The following is a 21,136-nucleotide window of genomic DNA, read 5'->3' on the forward strand; positions in this document are numbered from 1 at the left end:
AACAAGAATTGGCATTTGCAGGCAACCTTGACTGATTGGTAGAACCTGGATCCGTGTACTGACAGGACAGGGGAGGGGTCCCGGGTGAGGGATCAGCTGTGGTCTGGGCATGGAGGGGGCAGGTGTTAGTGAGGCCGCACAGAGGCAGACCTGGCTGGGGGGGAGAGATGTGGACAGGGGACACAGGTGGAAGGTTGGGTGAACAGGGTATGAGGCGCTGAAGCCACATGGCGGCGGGGGGAGTGGGAGTAGGGGTGAGAGGTTTGCAATGTGATGCAAAAGCAAAGCGGAACTTCTAGGCGGGTTTTGAAGGGGAAGGGGAGGGAAGGGGGGCATAACCACCAATGGGCTGCAGTGTGTGGTGGATCGAGGTGGATGTGTCACATCATGTAATTGCCACCGTCTTGTGGTCACAGAAGCATGGTTGTGGAAGCTAGATAGGCAGATCTAGGGGGACCTTTGAGCTAATTGAGACTGACCTCCTTTTCTTTTGATTTCTTTCTGGTTTAGTTTTCATTTCCGTTAATGCCCCTCCCCTACCATTTTCAAAGTCTTGCATATTTCATTTAGAAAATGTTTAAAGTACAGAGAAGAATAAAGAAACAAACAAACCGCGATCATTATCCATCTTTGTAGAATAATCATTGTTACCAGGGTCATCGATTTCTTTCCAGTCTTTATTTTTATGCATTAGCTTCTTTACATGGTTGGGATGAAGCAGTGTAAATAATGCAACTGTTCATTAGCCATATGGGTTTGAATATTTTTAGGGCCAGCGTGTTTTAAACCCTTTTAGTGACCAGGATCTCATTACATCTTTAAGCATACTACGCCTTTTGAAAAGAGAGATGGCTTTAAAAATGTTTTTCCATTTATGAAGTAATATATGCTTACCTAGAAAATATGCAGAACTTAAAAGCGTAAAAATTTTAATCATCTATAATCCTATTGTCCAGAAATCACCTAACCTATTGTTGATATTTTGCAGTATTTCCTCCTAGTATTATTCCAAAATAATGTGCATTTTAAAAACAAAATTGGAATCACATCATACAATTTGGATCTTGCTATCTTCATTTACCGTAGCATACAAGTTTCCATTTTCTGACAGTTGTGAACACTATATTAACCTAACATTTATTGAGTACTTGGAAGAAACAAGGCCATTCAAAACATTTTATATATATTCACTCATTTTAATCTTCACAACAGTCCTTGAAGATAAGTACTATTTTTCATTCCCATTTCACAGACAAGATAACTGAGGCACAGAAGGTGGGATTTGAAGCTGTACATTCTGACTCCACAGCCAGCACTCCTGCCCACCATATGGCCTCTCCAACCCGTTTTCAGCGAAGCTTCTTCTACTGATCAAGTACACACACACACACACACACACACACACACACACACACACACACACACATAGTGTGTGTGTATCATGGAAACTCTTTTCCATGAGACAGACTTTCAAATATTGAAAGCATCTCTGAGGTCCCCAAGTCTTGCCTTTGCCAACCTTAACATCCTCAGCCATTCTTCATGGTTTGAAAGCCCTTCGCCGTATTCCCCTTCACTCAGGCAGGTCCAAGTTCTTCTGTGTCCCTTTAACTGGGCAACTAGAAACAAAAGTAAGGCTATGGGGTAATCTGCTCAAGGCTGGTTGCAGCCAGCCTCTCAACCTGTGTGTGCTGGACACTGGACACCTGCCAGCGTAGCCAGAAGTGCATTGGCTTTTATGTATAACACCTGAACTACCATAACAGAGTGCTTTTTCCGAATCCCTCGGCCCCTCACAGCTCCATGGCCTGGCTTGTCCAGCCTTTTGATTCTTTGCCTGGTCCCGCAGAGCACATCCCAGAAGAAAGACATCTAGGGATTTACAAGGGCCTTAGTGTGGCTGGGCTGAGAACTTCCAGGACAACCTGGTGGGGATAAAAATGACAGTGTCTGGCCGGCCTGGGTCAGTGGGGCGGGAGGGGAGACCCAGATCTGGCGGCAGGGCTGGCAGCTGCCCCAGTAGCACCTGAGGTTCTCCAGACGGCTTCCCAAGAAGGCATCGGCAGTCCCAAGAGCCAGTCTGCGAGAGTCTGAGTGGGTGGGAGGGGGCAGCGAGGAAGGGGTCTTCTGGGTGGGTGCTGGCACAGCCAGTAGGGCCCTCCCCATCCCTGGGTCTGCGTGAGAACAAGAAACGCAGCTTTGCTTGCCTGTCACCTGGCACTGAGTTGAGGTTGGCGTCAGGACTGGCTCCAGGTAAAATTGCCAAGATCACAGACTTTGTCCTTAATACCTTTTTCCCTTTAAGGTCTCCTGGCCTGCCTCCTTTCTCTCAGGGTCCTGATAGAGGAGAGAGAGCAATGTGACAAACAGTTTCATAGTAAGGCATTCACAGTGCACAGAAGCTTAACGTGTTACCCCTCTCAGGGTCATTTCCGTTCTATCAGAGACCTCTTAGAGACCCAGATGCCTCCATCTGAAGGTATTTTCTGAGAGGGGACTTCCTGCTGTCCCTCAGATTACAACAGGGTGGCCAGCAGCCTCTTCATCTCTGTGCATTAAGAACAAATATACACACCGGTAGTGATCCTTTATATCCTTGTGCCTTGATTTCCCCATTTGTGAGAAAAGGATAATAATAATGCATCCCTCATAGGGTTTTCTGAGGATTAAATGAGATGGTGCACGTAAAGCTCTTAGAATTAAAGCTGGAACATAGTTAGCTTTCAATATATGTTAGCCCTTATTATTACTGTGAGTTATTAATCTGATTATAAAGCAGCTTCGCATTTCTTATGCCATTTTATCCCTATGACAACCCTCTGAATTTAGTTTTATTGCTCTGATTTTATAGGTAAAGAAAGGAAATTATGTACGCAGCTAAGTAAGAGTGGAGCAGAGCTGAATGCTCTCTGAAAGGGTTGTTCATTTCCCCTGCTCGTCAGGGTTTAGGGAGAGCCCAGGGGCACAGCCGTGGGCCTGGCACCCTGGAGGCACAGAGAAGCCCCAGAATCAGAGCCCACCTTGGGGAGCTCACCAGCATCTCAGAAAAAGTGCCAGCAGCCTGGGAGAGGTACCATTTCAACCCATAATGTTGTACTTAGCAGTGAAGCTGCACTTCTAACCAGGTCCCTGTCTTCCGAAGGGGGAAACCAGGGTGGCTCTTTCTGTTCCAAACACATATAAAATAGAGAAAATAATATAATGAGCTGTCTGTACATATTTCAGTATGTATCTCTAAAAGTTAGGGACTTTCTAAAAAAACATAACCACAATACCATTATGCTACCTACACAAATTATAATGCCTTAATATCATCAAATATATGGTCAGGGTTTAATATTCTCTGATCTTTTTTTTTCCTTTTTCAGCATTACAGTGTGTTTGTTTGAAGGAGGAGCCAGCTGGCTTATATGCTGCTTCATCTTTTATATCTATAGTTTCCTTCCCCATACCCCGTCCTCCCCACAACCCTCTTTATCTCCTTGAACTGAATTGTTGAGGAAGCCAGGTCGTTTATCCCATAGAGTCTCCCACAGTCTGGATTTTGTTGACTGCATCCCTGTGGTGTTGTGTGACATGTTCCTCTGCCTCCTGTATTGTATAAACTGGCAGCTGGATCTGGAGGCTTGATGGAATTCAGGTTTGACGTTGTAGCAAAAATACTTCAAGGCGGTTTGGTGTATTTTGTCAGGAGGTTCGTGATGTCCCGAGGTCTTTCTTTTGGTGAAATGAGAAGCAATTGATGATCATTGCTTAGAGCTGCTATTTCATTAGGGGTTAGCTCTTTATTCATTTATTTGGTGGAATATTTCTATAAAGTCCTCATTAACTATTTGGTTACCCTGATAAATACCCAGGATAAACACTTATTTATACTGATGTGTTATCTTTAGATAAAATGATGGATACGATGCTTGTGATTGAATTCGAAATAATCCCGGGAAGGGGAGAGTGGGTAGGCATGTAGAAAAGGAAGAGCCGTGAGTTGATCATTGTTGAGCTCGAGTGATAAGTGCACAGAGGGTTCATTCCACTATTCTACTTTCGTGTGTGTTTGGTATATTTTGTAACCAAACGCAGGGGGTTTTTTTTTTTTTTGGTGAAAAAATATTAAGGAAGGACTTGGTTCCCAAGCATCCTACAAAGGAAAGCAATGAGTGTGTTGGTTGGTTCTAGTGTCATGATGACTGCACGGACTTAAACATATTTACGTGTTTTAATCCATTGCAGCCATTTTCTCATGGATGCTTAAGTGGTTCTATCATTGGCCAGTGGGAGCCTCTTCATGTTGGTGCCTAAGTTCTTTCTGACCCAAGTCCAGTGGTATTTGATAGCATCCTCGCTTTCTCAGTATAAGAGTCCAATTTGCATTGTGCGTCTCCTTCCCAGACCTGGGCCATATTTCCACGGTAGGGCTCTGTCTTTCCCTAAGAGTCTTTTCTGTGCCTGGCCACTGTTATGAAAAAAGATCTCTTAGAGGCTCCAGTTAGACTCTGTCACCAGTAGCAGAATTTTTCTCTCTACACACCGAACAAGCGTGCCTTTGCCTCCCTTCACCTCCCCACTGCCGCTGCACTCCCACCTCACCCGAGCAGGTGTCTCCGCGATGCGTTGACTGCGCTGGTGGGTGGGTGGAGGGGAAGGGAGATTAAAATCTGACTTTTAAGGCTCAGGCAGTAACTTGCTTGAGGCTGGCTCCCCCTCCCCAGCCTCAGCCCCACCCCTAGACTCAGAACCAGAGAGAAGGAAAGGAGAGCAGTGAGAGTTCAGTATCTCTATCTATCTATCTATCTAATTTAGGCAGGTTTATCTCGTGCAGTAAATCAGAGAGAAACGTTTAGGGAGGAGGCAGTGGGCTACTCTGGTTTACCTAGCTTCATCCAATCTGCTGGGGCAGTTGGGGGGTGTGCAGAGCAGGCAGAGCCCTCCAGAGACAATGTAAGATGAAAGGGCACAGAGGACTAGAGGAGAATCGGCCAAGAACGGCCTTCAGATACGCGAGGCGCCTCCAAGTAGAAGACAGCCCAGCCATACTGGTTAACGTCCAAGGGCAGAACTAGACCCTGTGGGTCAGTGTGACAGGGAGCTGGTGACAAGGAGAACCACCCAGTGACGGAGTGAGAAGCTGCCACATGAAGCAGGGAGTTCCCTTCCCAATGAGAGTTCCGAAAGGTCTATAACAGCTCCAGTCAGGAATGTTTGGGAAGGGGGTTCCCATATGACGACCGGGCACATACTCAAAGAGAGAAGAACATGGAGTTTTTGTGGCAGAGGAGAAAAGACCCAGGGCTCACGGTTGGACACACCAGCTGTGTGAACTTGGTCAGTTCCTTCCCACTCTTTTACACAGTGGGGGTAATAATCACACCTCACCCTCAAGGCTACGTTAAAGAAGAGGTGAGCTGAGAAACTCTGGGGATCCCTGGAGATATGGCTGAATGCTTCTCACATCTCTGCTGGGGAACCTGCACATAGGCAAGAAGCAACTGCATTTGTTTTCAAAACAGTGTCCAGGTTGAAACTGCTCCCAGCTGAAGTTGCATGATAGAAAGACCCAGCGTGAAGGAGTTGGCTAGCAAAGGGAGGAAGAAGCCAAGCTTGCCCCCCCGGGGCGGTGGATGGAGGCTGTGGGGGGAAGCTGGTCATTTCAGAGGATAGAATCACCCAGAGGCCCGAATAGTGAGTCTGAATGTGGAAATATTGCTTTTCAAATAGAGGTCTCAGAATAGAGCTCTCTGTAAGACTATAGCTGTGTGTGTGTGTGTGTGTGTGTAAAACTTAAAGGAAACGAATGGTGGCAGCCACCTGAGGAGTCCATACCTGGCACCCTTCCAGGCCTGACCTATAGAATATTTACTTGAGCTGGTGGGTAAAGGCCCGAGGAGCAGACCTGCGGGGAGGCCAAAGGCAGGGGCCAGAGTGCAGGGTTTCCACGCACCGGCATGTGTCCCACAGCTCTGAGTGCCAGGCTGCACAGGGCGTGGACCAGGCCAACAGGACAGGGAAGTTCTAAGCCGTGGGGCCATCCAAGCCTGTCTAGCAGTTATGCTATGCGGGAGAGGCATGACCAGACACAAGATGGGCAGCAGTCTCTCTCACGAATATGTACGCATTTAAAGCACTTCCTATACATGCCTCTGTCCCCTTTGATTTTTATTTCTTTAAAAAAAACCATGACAAATTAAATATAAAAGTTGCAGGAGGACCCGATTTTAATGATGGCAAAATCCTAGTAGAAGTGTAATTACATCTTTTCTAACCTGGCTATAAAACAGCGATCTCGGTTATGTTGTTACTGCCACCTTGACATAAGTCCTAAATTTTTCCTTCTTAATTTTGCTGCATTTCAATAGATAAAGTCAGTTTTGTTAGACTTGCTTTTCCCTGTGTGCACACACTGCGTGTATGGGTGTGTACAGCCACACTTAGCAATAGGTATGGTTTTGCCAACCTGGGCTGCTGCCTAAAACACTTCCTAAGTTTTTTATTGTGAAAGTTTCTCAGAATATCATTGAAAATAGTACTTCCAGGAAAATATAAGTGAATATATATTTGATCTCAAAATGAGGAAACATTTTCTGAGCGTATGACTAAAAGCAAAAATACTGATGTTGTAAATTGCAATTACTATGTGTCAAAGACACCAAATGAAAAGTAGACGACAAAGTGGAAAAATATCTGCAATATATACAATGGGAAAAGGGTGACTATCTCCAGTATGTAACATGCTTTTAGAACTCACTTAAGAAAGAACGTCAAAAAAAAAAAGGAAGAAAGAAAGCAAAAGTCATCCCCACACCAGTCCTAAAAAAAGAAACACACATGAAAAAAATGTTCAACGTTTAATAATCAAAGAAATGCAAAATGTAAAATTAGAATCTGCTTTTTGCTTACAGGTAGGCTGTTTGGGGTTTTGTTTGTTTAATGATCATACCCAGTGCTGGTGAGACCGCAATGAATTAGAGCCTTTCAAAAACTGCTCAGGGTAAATTGGCACCATCTTTCTGGAAAGTAATTCGGCCCTAAACTTAAAGAGTTTCAAAGATATTTATTCCTGGTGGCTGCATTTTCCTGTGTCTTAATTTATTTCTTAAGAAATAATCAGAGGGATGAAAATATCTATGTTTAAGGATGTGTATTGCAACACTATTTATAATACAAATCAACAATAACCTAATTTCTAATAATAGGTAGAGTGGCTAAATAACTGTATATAACAAAAATAGCCACAAATAAGGTAGTCCTAAGTAAAATCAAACAAACAAAACCCCTAAGGTTTTGAAAAAAATGCATTAGAATAAACATTAAAAAAAATAACAATATGTTAACAGTGATTATGTTTGAGTGCTAGGGTTGTGGGTAAGTTTTCTTTTCTTTTTCATGCTTTTCTATATTTTCCAATTTTTCTATCATTAACATTTCTATTCCTGTTATCAGAAAACTTATATAGATATAAAAATTATTTCTCTCACTTTTGAATTGAGAAATCAAATTCATCCTGATGTTACCCAATGACCTAAGAAAGAGCAGGTTTGGGGCAAGAGAAGTAAGGAGTCCTGCTTAGGACAGGCTAGAACTGAGATGTTCATTAGATCTCCAAGTGGATGTTCAAGTCTAGATTTCGGGGGAGAGTCGGGGCTGTAGATACAAATATTGGGGTCAACAGCATATGGATGGGATTTTAAAGCCCTGAGAATGAATGATGAGATCACAAAAGGAATGAGTTTAAGAAGATTAGAGAAGAGGTCCAAGGCCTTACTCTCAAGACTCTCTAAGACATCTGGGAGACACAGAGGCATCAGCAAAAGAAACAGTGCCCCTGCTACCACCATGGTGCCCAGAGCAGGCACTTAGAAACATTTCTGCAATGACTAAAGGAACAAACAAATGAACTCCAGGGACTGATTTATTCTAAAACCTCAGATCATTTGCCTGCACCCTTTCCTTTATCTCTTCCTCTCCTTTCAGGCTCAATTCTTGAATAATGGGGGTGGGGGGCATGCATCGTTCTTGAATAAAACCATGTTTGGCTAACAAAAAATGCCAGATTAAAAAACGCTGATACAATGCTTATCACCATCAACAGTAGTCACTTCAGCGCACTGAGAAGTAATCCAGCACTGGAGGCCAAGCTGAGACTTAATTCCTTTCTCCAGTGAATCCCCTTGAGTAAATGTGCAACTGAATCTTACAACCGAAAATCAAGAGTCTCCGTCTTCCAGTTAAACTGATTAGTCCTGTGGGCCTTTGGTTTAGAGCCAACACGTTTGGACTATTTAAATGGACTCAGCCCTGCAAATGGATAAATCTTGCTTGCCAAACTTTTTAAAAAAGATTTATTTCCAAACCAGATCACATCTTTTTAGTTTTAGGAACTCCTTTTTTTGTTTTTTTTTTTGTCTTTTTTTAATGTTTATGGCAGCTTTATTTATAAGTGCCAAAACATGGAAGCAACCCAATATCCCTCAGTAGGTGAATGGATAAATAAACTGTGGCATATCTGGAGAATGGAACATTACTCAGTGCTAAAAAAGAAATGCGTTATCAAGCCATGAAAAGACATAGAGGAAACGTAAATGCATATTACCTAGTGAAAGAAGCCAATCTGCTAAGGCTATGTACTGTATGGTTCCAAGTATATAACATTCTGGAAAAGGTAAAAATATGGCGATAATAAAAAGATCAGCAGTTGTCAGGGTTTTCGTGGGGGAAGGGATAAGGGACGAATAGGTGTAGCACAGAGGATTTTTATGGCAGTGAAAACTCTCTGTATGATACTATAATGATGCGTACATGATATTATATTTGCTCAAACCCACAGAATGTCTAACACCAAGAGTGAACTGTAATGCAAACTATGGATTTCAGATGATTATAATGTGTCAATGTAGGTTCATCAACTGTAACAAATGCACCACTCTGCTGGGAGATGTCCATAAGGGGAGAGGCTGTGCATGTATGGGGGCAGGTGATGCAAGGGAAATTTTTTTTGTTTTGTTTTGTTTTGTTTTTTTGCGGTACGCAGGCCTCTCACTGCTGTGGCCTCTCCCATTGCGGAGCACAGGCTCCGGATGCGCAGGCTTAGCGGCCATGGCTCACGGGCCCAGCCGCTCCGCCGCAGGTAGGATCCTCCCGGACCAGGGCATGAACCCATGTCCCCTGCATCGGCAGGCGGACTCTCAACCACTGCGCCACCAGGGAAGCCCAAGGGAAGTTTTTCAAAAGGAAAAAAGTAAAGAAAGTAAATGTATAGCATTTTATTTATTGCCTTAAGTTTAAAGCACTTTTACATATGATATTAAATTTAGAAAACTGCTTTACGTTAAATTATTATGTAATTTATAGCTGATAAAGCAGTTTGCTTTTTTTCTGTGCTTGAGAGAGTGGCTTCCATCCACTGCTTGGAAGGAAAGAGAATATTTTATTTTTTAATCCCCTTCATTCATAATGGATTAGCTAGGTGGAGGATCTCTGTCTAGGAGAGACCAGTTGACCAGGAACGGAGGTATTAGCTGCTATAGATTTATTGGTTAGAATTAGCAGAAGGAAGGGCTGGCAGTGGAGGTGGGAAGAGAAAAGGGAGGGTTCCCTAGTCTTGGTTTTACCTGCTTGGGAGCAAGGTAGTGAGGGTGGAAAGATCAGCCCTTTCCCGGGTGTGAGTCCAGCGATGTGGGCTCACTGTGTAAGTCACTGGACTTAATTGAAGGAAGGCAGCTCTAAGACAGCCCTGCTGGGTTACTAGGAGGCTGACTTGGAGGAGTCTTTGCATTAAACTGATTGATAGTCTCTCCGTGTCTGGGAGAGGTGTTTTGGCTTCATGTCAGAGCTCTCATCAGACGGGCCTGCGCTGTGAGAGGTTTGAAAAACGGTTCGGATGAAAAAATTGACTCTTTAATAATAAATTATAATGATGCTTTGTATTTATAGCGCGTCATTCAACTGAGGGAGCTCTAAGTTCTTTATGGATATTAACTTACCTTTCACACAATAGAGAAAAGATAATTTTGTCAATTCAGTATTTTTGTATTCTTTTTTTTTTTTCTTTTATGGGGGGAGAGGTAGCTATTACAGGGATGTTTTCCTGTATTAATCTGGAGGCAAGAAGTCTTCCTTTTTTTTTTTTTTTTGCTGGAAATCTTTTCTTATTGGATATCACATAAGAAGTTAAAAATGAATAGTGATGCCTAAAATGTGTGTGTATGTGCATTTATATGTCTATGTGGTTGTAGTATCTATATAAATATTTAATGTTTATGGTCTAAGCCTTCTCCCTCAGTTGTCATGAGCTAGAATTTATGAGTTACTGAACAGGGGGGCTATTATTATTTGCTTTTGCACCTAAATGATTTAAAAGTCAATTATGAATTGGCTGAGGGGAATGGAGAACTATGCCATGTAATGTGGCCTCAGCAATTTCGATTTGCTACCAAATGTCTGGAATGAGGAAGTGTCTGGGGTGGGAAATAGTCCACAGACATACCATATGGGTATTACACCAACCAGCCAGAGGCCTTAGGTCACTGGGATAGAGCAACTCTGCTGAGTTTCATCTGGCTGGGTTAGGAGGCGGGGCCAGAGGGTGCTAGGGCGTATACAGGCGGACCCATAAATCTAGGAATAAAGCAGAACCCCAGGACTGGCCAAAACAATGACCGAAAACCAGGCAAGCCCACAGAGACGCTGGTCACAACAAGCCAGCCCTCAACACTTAGGTCTGTACTCTACGCCCCTAGTGACAATTAGAGCAAGCGCCAACCGGCTCTAGGGTCCCCCGGGAAGGGAATGTAAACATTTCCTGCATTTCCTATTTATCTGCAAAGTGCCAGTCTTCTGAGTCACTAAGGCAGAGAAGCAGGATGGAAGGCAGTAATAACCCAATGCAACAGAATTATTTGTCGAATGGAAAATTCCCCTAAGGAATTCACGTCCTTTGTACATTCCAAATGGGAGGTGGGAGTTTTCCGGTGGTAAACAGAGGTGGCAAATAGGTGATTCATACACTGGGTCCCTCCACTGGGGACTTCATGGCTTTGTGTTTGCATGAAGGGATGCTGAAAATCAGATTATGTTCACCTCAGAATTAGCCAGGAGCAAAGGGCAAAACTTTCTTAACAGGCTTGGAGTCCACAGTGAATTTTAAAAAGCGAGCGTGCACCACAGTGAGCATTCATCATAAATCTTCGGTTGCCTCTGGGTTCTGGCCTGGATGCTAAAAAGGATGAAGTACTTTTGGAACAAGAGCCAGGCCTTCTGATGCCTTTGTATGTTAACGAGCTAATCAAGGTGCTCCAGCCTGTCTGGCTCTTGCTATCCAGTTATTACTCAGTTGGTTTAACAGTCCCCACCCTTGAACATTGAAATTGCTGCTCGGCGTATATATATGTATGCGAGTGTATATGTGTATACATGGGTACATATGTGTGTATATATATGTATGTGTATGTATACATATACATGCAAATGCATATATTTTCCCTCATAAATGAATAAATGAAACTGAATTACACTTTATTTTCAGTATCTAGGTGACCCTTAAAACTGAGGGGAAAAGGGGATTGGACAGGCAGGGCAGGGAAATGATTACTTTGTAGGTCAACTCTAAATGAAAATTTCCCCCAAAACATTAGTTCCAAATTCTAATATTAAAAAAAGTCTAAAGTAGTACAACATAAAGATGGACTTAAATTTTTTTTTTTTTTTTTTTTTGCGGTACACGGGCCTCTCACTGTTGGGGCCCCTCCCGTTGCGGAGCACAGGCTCCGGACACGCAGGCTCAGCGGCCATGGCTCACGGGCCCAGCCGCTCCGTGGCAGGCATGTGGGATCTTCCCGGACCGGGGCACGAACCTGCGTCCCCTGCATCGGCAGGCGGACTCTCAACCACTGCGCCACCAGGGAAACCCCTGGACTTAAATTTAATACACAAAACCATGTAGCGCCTTGGGTCAGTCCAAAGACAAACTGATTTTTTTTTTTCCCCTAAAGGCGGTCAAAGTTAACCTCGCAAATGGTCAGAAAAATATGAAGAAGGAGCGTTCTTTTCTTTGTTCATTTGTTTGATTTGAGGTTCTCTAAGTGAAGTGATTGGTACCAGTCGTGAGATCTGTGCTGAGCTGCAAACCCCAAAGCTGCAACCTGAGCCCCCAGTGAAGTTAATTAAGTTTGAGTCCTGGGCTGGTTGATGCCAGAATCAATCTAACGTGTTGTCAGCAGGCTAAGCCAGAAGAGCAGAGCTCCAAAGAGGAATTTCTATGCAGTAAATATCACTTAAATTCCACTCAAAGTTGGAGCTGGTGTCAAAGTCCAAGAAAGCAATATTCCCTGGCAACTGCTGTCAGGAGTGTGTTTGTGCCTGGCTACGTATCATCTGAACACTCAAATTAGCAGAGAAGAAGGATAGTGAGTTAATATCATCCAGCTGACTGCTCAAAGAACTGCTTTAACGGTAGCCAGAGAAATGTGGAGAGGGCACAACCAGTCATCAATGACCTCCAAATGACTAGATGCTCATAATTTTCTGGCAGCCTGGGCTAGATAAATAATTCCTGCTGTGAAATAAATAAATTCCCTGAAATATTTCAGGGAAACCAATGCCATCACTTCCCGGTTGCTCAGCTACAAGGAGCTGGAGAAACACTGTAGGAAGAGTAGAGGAAAGGGGGCAGGGAATCTACCCACTGGTAGATGTCTATCTCACTGCCTGCTTGTTTATGTGGGGCTGGTGAGCCCAGCGAGGTTGGCGTGGTGGGGGGAGTAGGAGGTCTTCCAAGAACTCTGAATATGAGGGTTGTAAACATATTCCGCCTCTGGACAGGTCTTTGGAAGGGAAGGAAGGAGGCTGGGAGAGAAGGAAGGAAGGAAGGAAGGAAGGAAGGAAGGAGGGACAGGAGAGAGGGACAGAGGGAGGGAGGGATGAAGGAAGGAGGGAAGAGGATATATGGAAAGGGAGATTGGAGATGGGAGGTAGAAGGAGAGAAAAGAGAAAGGCAAGAGACAGGGATATCAATTAAAAAAGGAAATCAACAAAAGATCAGAAGAGAGAGAGCAAGAGGGAGAGAAGGATAGAGGGAGAGAGAAAAGAGAAAGGAATGAATACTAGGTAGCTCTAAAGTGATAGGCACCTTTTTTTTTTTTTTTTTTACAGAACACACACTGCAGATAAATACTGCAATCTTCAAACTTTTTCAGTAATTGTATTTCTCTTATTCTTCCCCTTTGCTTTGTTCTTACATTAATTTAAAAATATTTGCTTTTAAAACACAGACAGTTGAAGTTTGGGGTTAGTGCTGTCACCCTCCGTTTCCAGTGGTTTGAAGGTAGAACAACTACAGGCGAAATTCTTCCCCTTCTTCTCCAACTTCCTTCACTTACCCAGCTTCCTGCTTGCCCGACTTTCTTTCTGCTTTCAGAAAAGGGATGAGGGGCTGAGAAAATTAGCTTTGGGGAGTTCGAGGTATTTGGGTTCTTAACTGCTTCAGGAGCCAGCACCCTTGCCCAAAGGAGAGACCGCCAGTCCTGAGCCTGAGAGCCACTTCTCCCAGGGAGTTTGCTAACAGGACTATTTCCAAGCCATTCTTGAGGGAAGCCACACCAAGAGACGTTCAGAACTAGAGCTAAATTCCTCCTCCCCTGAAGAAGAACAGGGGTGTTTAGGAACCCTCACACCCCACGCAGCAGGGAGGCAGCCCGTGTATTTGGCGCTGTTTGTGAAAAGCCAGTCCCAAACACAGGCTGCGGAAATAAATCAGCTGCCTTCCGGGCACAGCACAAATTGAGCATGCAGAAAAACTGTTACTTCATCCTTGTGTGGTTGCAATCCTGGGGTGATTTTGTTCAAGGAGACTGGCATCTGCCAGGGGGAAATAATTATAAACTTATTATTTCCGTTTATAAATTAAGCTTCTCAAAGGAAGGGAATGTAAAAACAGTTTTATTACTGCCCAGTGAAAAGACAATTGCTATTGGCCACAACTGGCCCATTCTGGGGAAAAACAATGCACAACCAAACACACGACATAGTCAACTACAGGGGTTTCTTTTTGAGGCAGTTATAAAAGGCCTGTGTCTTATTAGCAGTGTCAGGATTTCTGGGGGTGTCTTGCTGTCCCACGGAATGAGAAGGCCGTCTCCAGGGTGGTGTCCTTCTTAAGTCAGAAAACAAAACATTAAAAACAAACACACAAACAAGCAAACAAACCTTTTCTTTTTCACCATTACTCTGACCATCCCCCTTTAAGTTTGTAGGACATAGTACTCCTGGAAAAAGAAACTTCTTTAGCTGAAATGAATCACTGGTTTTAATTCTGGCAATAGGGTGACATTCTCCTTTTTTTATTTTATTTTATTTTATTTTTGGCTGCTTCAGGTCTTTGTTGCGGGATCTTCATTGTGGCATACAGCTTCTTTCGCTGCAGCATGCGGGCTTCTAATTGTAGCACAGGGGCTCCAGAGTGCATGGACTCTGTAGTTTGTGGCACGCGGCCTCTCTAATTGAGGCCCGTGGGCTCAGTGGTTGTGGTGTGTGGGCTTAGTTGCCCCACGGTATGTGGAATCTTAGTTCGCCGACCAGGGATTGAATCCTTGTCCTCTGCATTGGAAGGCAGACTCTTAACCACTGGACCACCAGCGAAGTCCCTGGCATTCTCCTTAATTTAATAATTTTAGGAAATAAATTGATGTAGATTCAGATCAAATTTCAACCACTCATTTCAATGGGGTCTATTTTTTTAAGTTTAAAAGTTTGATGTTGTTCCAAAAAATAGTGACTCTTTGAACTTGATGTTCAACGAATAACTTAGTGCAATTTCAAGTTCCCACTAAATTGGAGGCTAAACTGCAGGCTCAAGAGAAAAGAGATGCAAGTTACAAACCTAGATTCTAAATATCCCAGCAGACTATCTCCGTGAAACTGACTTTTTTGGTGTGTGTGTGTGTGTGTGTGTGTGTGTGTGTGTGTGTCAATAAGTGTATGTGTGTTACCCTCCCTTTCCTGCTCTCCTTTAAAAAAATAAATGATGACTTTTTCAGGTCTCTGCTTCCAGGTATGAAGGGCTTTGGCCATTTGAAGTCAGATGAGAGGCAGGAATGCGCAATACTAATTGGGTGCATCCTGGTGTGCTAATAGAAAGGGCAGGCAGTGTGACTGCGGGTTTCTGAGTTTGCTGTCTGTACCTGGCCTTTCTGGGGATTGAGAAAGGCTTGCTGGCCTCAGGTCATAGGTTACACTGCAGACTTGACTGCCGTTCCCTGGATGATTCCTGCACCAGAGTGGACAGTGTGGCCTCTATGCTAACCAGCCCAGAGTAGCTCATGCTCAGTGGTCACACAGGAAAGCCGCACACAGACACTAGGAAGGATTGCCAGGATGGCCGGGTGACTGCCCGTCCTCCAGAAAGTTGGATCAAGCAAATGGAGCAGTCCCCAAGTCCTTAGGGCCAGGGCTGCTGGCAACACGTCACGCAAGTCTGTGTGAGGCGACAGGGAATGATGGCACCTTGGGAAGGGACCATTTGATGAAAGATGAAAGGTGGAGAGGTGACAGAGAAATAAACGCCTTGTGGGGAGGATCAAGGGGAATGCAGGGAGGAGACCACTGAGAGAAAAACCAGAGGGAAGAGGTACATCAGCCTGAAGATAGGATGACACAGGAGAGGGGAAGCAGGAGGAAGGCTGGAAGGGCTTCAGCCCCGCAAGCATGGTGGTCAGACCTTTCCACGGGGAAGAGGCTCGGCCTGGCTGCCTTCTACTTGCTGGTCACATTCTTCTGACAGAGAGAACCTAGGCTGGGAAATGGCCCAGGTGTCTCTTCTCTGTATATGGGTCTGGAGGGCCCCGGCAAACCTCTCCCAGCAGGGGCTTGGCCCCGGCCCAAAGGAATATTTCACCTCCCTTCCTGGTTTGGACACTTCTGAGAGGCAGGGCGCGCCCTCTCCCATGGGCTCTTGTGCGTGTAGACCCACTCATTGCACATGCAGACACTCCCAGGTCCTGATCCAGGGCGCACCGTCTGTGTGTTTGGATACCCAAGGGACACCATTTTTTCCAGCATTGCCACCCGTTGCTAAGGTTTTGTTCCCTAAACCACACTGGTCCAGCCGCACAGTCAGACTCAGTGCCTGGCACACACAGGCCTCTCCTGTGAGCTGTGTTTTGGGACGGGTTCCAGGAATGCTGGCCTGTGACCCCAGAGCAACCCAAACCCCAGCCTGTCCCCGTCCTGGGATGTGAGAGGGGAATGCCAGTCCCTGAGTTGGATGAGCAGACAGATGTGCTCCCATCTGCCTTCTGGGCTTGAAGAGATCCAGGCGGGGAGAGGACCTGGGCTCGGCTCTGACCAGCCTGTGATGGAGACAAGCTCCGTGTGATTTCTACCATGCTAAATGTCCCCTTTCCTCCTGTGGGCTTCTACTACTCTGTGAATTGGCTGGAACTAGGCTTTAACTCCAGGATCCCATCAGCTACCTACCTCCTGTTGGTGTGTGTATGAAGAATGCAGAATAATTTAGATATTCATTGACTTAAAGTGCATCTAAGGGGGGATGGGCACCACGATGGGGAGGAGACTAATAAAAGGCATCAAAAATGTATTTTACTATTTTCTCTTATTTCAAAATTGTATATTCTTATATAATATACTATAGAACTTGGAAAATAGAGAAAGGCATAAAAAAGATTTAAATCACCCATAATTTTTTTTTTTTTGCGGTACACGGGCCTCTCACTGTTGTGGCCTCTCCCGTTGCGGAGCACAGGCTCCTGACGCGCAGGCTCAGCGGCCATGGCTCACGGGCCCAGCCGCTCCGCGGCATGTGGGATCTTCCTGGACCGGGGCACGAACCCATGTCCCCTGCATCGGCAGGCAGACTCTCAACCACTGCGCCACCAGGGAAGCCCTAAATCACCCATAATTTCACAAAACAGAGATGAAGCCACGGTTGACAGTTTGCTCTATTTTCTTCCGTTTGCTTTTCTATAGTGATATCTGCATCTCTGTCTATATGCTTATAAATCTAGATTTAGAATCAAGTAGGAAGGGCCATAGCGTGCTGCAGGAGCCCCACGGGCTCTGGTAGTAGATCTCATTGATTCCTGGCGGTCCTGGTGAGACGTCCTGAGGACCCAAACTATGGAGTAATTGAGAGAGCAAGAGAGGAGGTGACATCCCAGGTTCCCCCCATCCTGCCCCGCGTACCCACACCGGTACCTCCACGGGAGAGGAGGGAGGGCAGAGGCTGACTTGGAAGCCACAGGGTGAACTCCCTCTCATGGGAGAGAGCCACCATCAGAGGTGGCAGCCCACGTTTGCGCGCGTCCCCAGTGCAGCAGCTGCAGGGGCGGCAGGCTTTGTGGGGCCTTTGATCCATGAGAACAAAGTACGTCACAGGCGAGTGCTTGCGGGGCGTGGGCAGAGCACACAAGGGTTGCCAAAGTGACAAACACACCTCCAGGAAAGCCTTCCAGCTCTGGCTGTGCTTCAATCCAGGCAGCAGCCCCCCTCTATCTCACGTAGGACCTGCATAGGAAGCTTGGGAATGCACGTGGCCCTTCCGCCTGGTGCTCCCAGCTCTGACTCAGCTCCAGCTCACAGGAGCTCAGAAATAAGTCGCCCGAGGGCTCCTCGGGACTAGTCGGCAGCCCCTCGAGGTGAGAAGCTGGGCCCTTCCTGTACCTTGCTGCATACAGGGGCGGATTTTTCTGATACCCACTCACGTTTCTTTTGGACAGCTGAGACATAAAGCTCTTAGTCTTTATCTTATTTTTCTTGTCAAAGCTTTCGGGGATTAGAGAGAGACAGTTGAAAACACAGGAATGAGGGCGGGAGCTCACTCTGGGCTCAGCTCCAGAGCAGGGATTGGGGTGAATCCCAGCTGAATTTATCATTTATTCATTCGTCGAACACTTAGGATCACCTACTTTGTGCTGGCACTCGCTAAGGATTGCAAAGAAAGAAATATAAAGAAGAATATAATATATTCCAGATCTTGTGGAGTTTAATTTTTAACAGGGACAGACCTGTCATCAAATAATTAGTGAAAATGTGTCAAAAGCTAGAGTCTGATAAGTCTGAAACATTACCATAAACTTATTTTAAAACATAATGTTAGCCACATTTTGAAACAATACACTCCACAGGATCTACTTCAACCTCCAGACAACTTATCAGGGAATTCTTCTAAGTTTAAAGCAATGAGTGCAATTGTCAATGTGAAAAAAACACAAGAAGTACACTACAGAGTGTCCAAAAAGCTTGGAAACCCTGACGAAGTACTGTATTTCTTGTACCTTTTAAAAACAAGATTAACAATTGGATCTATTTCTTTAATTTAGAAGTATTTCACCTGAACAGGTATCTGAAGGTTGAAGGAGAACATATTGAATGTAATTTTTGAAAATGTAACTGATATTCTGTTTGACAATAAATTTACCTCACGATTCCTGATTTTTCGGGCACCTGTAGATTAGAAACAGGTGCCCGTGGCAGGGAGATTAGTTCTGCCTAAAGGAAGCACAGAAGTTTTCCCAGAGGGGGTAACATTTGATCTGAGCCTTGAAAGATGAGTAAAAGTTTTGTTAAGCTGAAGAATTTAGTGGAAGGATGAGCTGGGCAGGCTTGCTGGAAGCCGTTGGCTGGCCCTCCCAGAAGGCTTATCCTTTCTGGGTGAACCTCGGCCTGTTGTTTGCTCAGGTGGCAGTAGGATGCTGCCCTGGGTGGCAGTCCTGCCTGGCAGGGCCTGGGCCTGTCCACAGCCTGGAACCCACCCGTGAGAAAAGGCCCTGGCAGTCTTCCTCCCTCGGAGGCTCTGGGGCTGCAGCATCCCATCCTACTCACTTATGCTTATGCCAAGGCCATGCACGCAGGGACACCAGGGAAGGTGGAGGGCATTTTGGGAATCTGACACTTTGTGACGTCTGCTCATTAAGAAATCTTAAGTAGTTTTCTTCCTGATGACTAGCTTGAACACTGGATCACAGCCAGCAGGAACCACAGAGATTGTTATATAAACACCCTTATTCTGGAGGCGAAGAAACCAGGGGTGAAGTAACTTCCCTGAGGTTGCATACTTTGGGTCATAGCATTAGCCCAGGCTCCCATAAAAACGGTCTTTCAGGCCTCTTCCAACTCATAGGTTCTTTGAAATGTAGGGGGCAAAATTCATTCGTTTTATACATTAATGGCCATCAATCAATCAATCAGCCTCTTAATCATCCAAACAATTATGTAATGACTGAGTGCCAGTGATGTCTACCACTAGGCTTCCTACAGTGGTAGAATCTAAAGAACCAGAAGCCAGGCTCTTTCTTTGCCCTTGAGCATCGTGCAATCTAGTTGAGTAGGAAAGAACCCCTTAGACACAATGAGAGTAACAAAGTGCGCTTGGTGCTCAAAAATAATTAAAGCAATGGAAGTTGGTGTAGGCAGGAGCTCTAGGAGAAGGAAACCTTAGGGGAAGGGGAGAGCTGAGAAAGGCTTGGAAAGGATTACTAGAGGGAAGGAGAAAGGCAGGATCCGGGTGGAGAGCTGTGGGAAGCATTTGGGAAATCTCGCGAGTGCCTGTTTATATACAAGCCTACGCTCGCTCCTGCACTCTCCCAGGCTCCCTGCTTCACCTCACAGTGGTTTTCATCTTCTAGGATTGGTAGGTGGTTTTGCCCCTTCTCCATCCAGGATAAATCAGTGGAGAAATAGAGGGGTGAGATGCCAGCTCCGTTTCGGCTGCAACATTATTTCTCCTTCGCTGGTCATTCTGGTATGTTTGGAAAATTGGACTTGTTCTCTGGCCAACTAACGCTGCAATAGGAAGTAAAGCATGCTTCAGGGTGCCCAGGCCCCCCATCCTATTTCCACACAGTCCTGAGCAAACCACTCAGAGTCCCTAAATTGCTCAGAGCAGCTGTGGCTCTGGTACCAGGAGCAAAGGCCAATGTTAAGACAGTGCTGATGCGGTGTGAGATGCCCACCCCAGCTCCTGACGCCACCCAGGCTGGTGTCTCACTGCAGCTGTTCAGAGCCTCCCAAGACACAGGTGGAAGCAAGGGCTTCCTGAGGCAGGCCCCAGCACTCAGCAAGCTGGTCCTCAGCAAATGACTGGATGTGAAAAAACCGGAGCCAGAAGGAGAAAAAGAAATTATGGGACTGTCCTCGTTAGTATATTTTAAACAAAGCAGAACTCCAGGCAGCCATGTTAGGGACGGCATGATGTCCACGTGAGACCACACATCAACACGATGAAATGTGGGGAATGAACACAAGACGGACCTGCCATGTCGGGGCTGTAATCCCTTGAGTTCCTCTGACAAAAGTGACAGGGGGGGGGAGGCACTGGTCGCTGTTGGGTTGCTCTGTGTCTACGACAGGGAGCCTTGGGGCTGCCTTCCTTCAAGGAGCAGCCTGTCTGCAAATGCTCAGGTCGGGGTGGATGCATTCATAGAATCTTCCAGACCCAGCCAACCCAGAAGGCAGTGGTGCCGGCAGTGAAGCATACAAGAGAACATGGAGCAGCATGTTAAAATGCAGATCCCTGGACCCTCCTTTAGAGACTCTAATTCAGCCGCTCTGGGGCGGTGCTGACACCGGCCCCAGACCAACCTGGCAAGCACTGCTGAGGGCTTTGGCTCTGCTGCCAGCCAAGAGGGGTAAAGCAGCCCCTCTTCACCCAGGAACTAGCTCATCTGACTTTTTCGGTCCTTCGCAGTCAAAATTCTCAGCGTTGGTATTTTTCATAACACCCTGTTACGCGACCTGGGTCGTTCAAGCCAGAGGAAACCAGGAGAAGCCGACAGGGGTTATCTTCTGGGTCACTCCCCTCCCCACCGTGGCCCCTCACTCCTGGGGTGGGTGAGAGAGAACACAGCCCAGGCACGGCCAGTCCCCGTGCGCCCAGGAGCTCCACAGAGAGCTGCCCCATCAGAGGGGCAGATGAACTCCAGGGCTCGCTTTCGGCTGGGCGTGAGCACCGGGAAGGCCCTGACACTGAGTGTTCAGGGCTCCAAAACGAAAGCAGCCGTGGATTCTGAGAGCGGCGGCTTTGACATTTGGAGTCCCCCTGTGTGAGAACAGAGAGACCCCTGTGCCTCCTCCTGGCTCTCTGAGAAGGGGAAGTAGCGCTGGTGGGACTGAGGCTCTCCACGGGGGAGGT

General features: G+C 45.9%; 1 protein-coding gene across 1 annotated transcript in view; it reads left to right on the forward strand.

Annotated features, from left to right (window-relative positions):
- CD247 (CD247 molecule) overlaps positions 1–21,136 on the forward strand; it is a 78,440-nt gene that overhangs the window by 36,180 nt on the left and 21,124 nt on the right. The window lies entirely within an intron of this gene.

This window comes from Orcinus orca, chromosome 1 (assembly GCF_937001465.1).
Source record: "Orcinus orca chromosome 1, mOrcOrc1.1, whole genome shotgun sequence".
Classification (NCBI taxonomy): domain Eukaryota; kingdom Metazoa; phylum Chordata; class Mammalia; order Artiodactyla; family Delphinidae; genus Orcinus; species Orcinus orca.